The 2,785-nt window shown below is 37.1% G+C and overlaps 1 protein-coding gene across 4 annotated transcripts in view; it reads right to left on the bottom strand.

Annotated features, from left to right (window-relative positions):
- Ifih1 (interferon induced with helicase C domain 1) overlaps positions 1 to 2,785 on the bottom strand; it is a 59,431-nt gene that overhangs the window by 51,166 nt on the left and 5,480 nt on the right. The window lies entirely within an intron of this gene.

The following is a 2,785-nucleotide window of genomic DNA, read 5'->3' as shown; positions in this document are numbered from 1 at the left end:
TTCAAGCTTGACTTTTAGAAAATAAATGTTTTACTTCAGTCATTCATAATAAAAGCTGCAAGACAAAGGATCTTTAATCATGTAACCATGTGGTCTGGCCAACTAGTTCAGTGGATTAAAGCACCTGCAAGCAGGCTCAGGGGTTGGGGGCTTGATCCTAGGCCTGCTCTGCCAGCCCCGCCCCTGGGGCATGTTGAGATGGCCATTGAGACTGGGCGTGGAGTGCGCCTATAATCCTGGCTCTTGGGAGGCTGTAAACAGGCAGATCACTACAAGTCCGATCACTACACTGAGACCCTGAACACCCTGTAGACCCTTCTCTAAAATACAAAAAATAAATAAATAAATAAATATCTGTAACCATGCTGTATTTCTTTTCACTTGCTTTTTTTCTGTATATCTATGGCTTGCTATCTCCTTCCAGCCCATGAAGCGTGCAAGTAGAAAATCACACATTTCTTTTATAACTCTTCTTTCTTCACCATCAGTTTTATTATGTAAATGCTATTAGCACACATTTATATTTTTGCCTATTTAATAATTGTATTATTTATTATTGCTATAATCAAATTTTCCCCAATTTTCTTTCATGTTATGAGAATTTTATTATGAACAAGATAATAAATTATGAGGAAAATAATAACTTAAGAGGGATAATTATTTTTACATCCATTGGCTATGATCATTAGTTTTTATTTACATTCTCTTGTGTATTAATCTACCAAAACTTTTTAAAATATGGTTCACTGTTGTAATCCTCATCACTGCACATCTTCCCAGATCCTAACAGTGCAATGAACTGGACAAGAGACTAAATAATCCACAGTGGACCAGAAGAAATTAGGACGTCATTAGCTTTCTGTGGCATTGGGCGAACCACTTAATTTCCATAATCCTCATTTATCATGTTCTCCATGTGGAAAGTAAGGCAACTGGAAAGAGGATCTAGGATCCCTCCGTCCTAACTGCATGTTAGACTCAGCTGTGGGGATTTTAAAAATATTTCTGCCTAGCAACGACCCCTAAGAGATTCTGGCTTTCTTTGTCTATGCGAGGAGCCTATCGATATTGTCAAACAAGTTTTCAACCATCTCATGTATTTCTCATCAGCATCGTACGTGAGAAATAATGATTTAGATATTAAGTTCTTTCTTAATGTTTGTCAGTCATAGGTCTAATTTGACTTGTTTAGATTAATGTTTTTGTCCCCAGACCCCCATAAAATTTAGGTCAGTGGATCAAAGCACCTACTTAGGCAGATGCAGGAACCAGTGTTCTATTCCTGGCATGCTGTGCACCCCCCTGCACCCCTCTGGGTGCTGAGACTGTGACAGAGGCTGGGTGTGGTGACACGTGCCCGTAATCCCAGCGCTTGGGAAGCTAAAAGCAGGAGGATCACTATGAGTTTGATCTGTGTAGTGAGACCCTGTAGACCCTGCACTAAATACATTAAAAAAAAATAGGTATTTTCACATTCCTAAAGTTTTTAATGTCAGGGACTTGTTGTCATCATAACAATGTCTGGCACACATTTGGTACTGTATGAGGTATCATTATGATGACAGGGAAAATTATTTACTTTCACAAACATTGTACCAGCAGACACTTAGTATAGAAGTGTATTCGGTACAACCCCTGTTTAAAGAGCATTTTAGTCTTGCATCAAAGTAGTTTAAGAATATTGCTCTGAAGACTGCATTTATTAATCCAGAAGCCCTGGAAGGGGTACCAAACCCCCCTTTTGCACATCAGAAATTCAAGATAAAGATACTTAATTACATCTCTAAGATCTCGAGCTAGTAAGTGGCAGAAGTAGAATTTTGTCCTAGGCTATATATGCTGAATTCTGCTTTCTTGAGCAATAAATTTAGCTAATAATTGTCCCCAATTTTAGGTTTATTTTCTGGCAAGTAGTAGTTAAAATATGTTTGAACTTAATTGTATTAAGTGATTTCAATCCACATCTTCTGTAGCATTTTCTCAAAAGTTACAGCTCATCTCCTAAGTTTTCCTCTGAATTCCTCAATCTCCATCATCTAGCTGCGTCAATCTCCAAATAGAAATTCTTCGACTCCTCTGGTAATTGCAAATTTTTATTATCTGCTAATTTCAGAATTTGACTGCTATAGTCATAAATAAGGTCGATTTTGACATCTTATTTTGGCTGAAAATATTTCTACTACTTATTTATTTATTTTTGACACAGGGTCTTGCTATGCAGTTCAGACTCAGAGAGATCTTCCTGTCTCAGCCTCTCCAGCGCTGGGATGGCAGGTGTGGGCCACCACACTCAGTTTCAGGCCGGCAGGGCACGCAGTACCAGGAATCCAACTCAGATCCTTGCAATTGCCCTGCAGGTGCTCATGCCACCGAGCTATCTCCCCAGGATGGACTTTTATGAAGTCATCCTCCAATCAGGTTAAAATACATCTAGAAGAGTAATCAAAATGAATTTCTCTAAAGAGGATGAGCAGGAAATTATAAAGAATGTTTTCATTTAAAAAAATCTAAGCTTATTTTATCAGTAAGTTTTATTTAAATATTAATCTGTTAAATTGATTCTTGAGAATCACACTTGTAAAATTTTCTTTACCTCTCACAAGTATAATATCTGTGCAATTTAGTAGCCTCATCAAGATTTGGAAATTTTTAATAAATCTTTTCAGTTTTTCCCATTTTTAGTGCTAGAAAATTGAAAATTTCCTTTGGAATGAAGTTAAAAATGTCTGGGCACACTGTTAACTAATTTATGGAATATAGAATATAGACAGCTTTGTAAGCAAAA

This window comes from Octodon degus, unplaced genomic scaffold (assembly GCF_000260255.1).
Source record: "Octodon degus isolate 3935 unplaced genomic scaffold, OctDeg1.0 scaffold00032, whole genome shotgun sequence".
NCBI lineage: Eukaryota > Metazoa > Chordata > Mammalia > Rodentia > Octodontidae > Octodon > Octodon degus.
The sequence above is the reverse complement of the archived record's forward strand: the minus strand, read 5'-3'. Positions and strand labels throughout refer to the sequence as shown.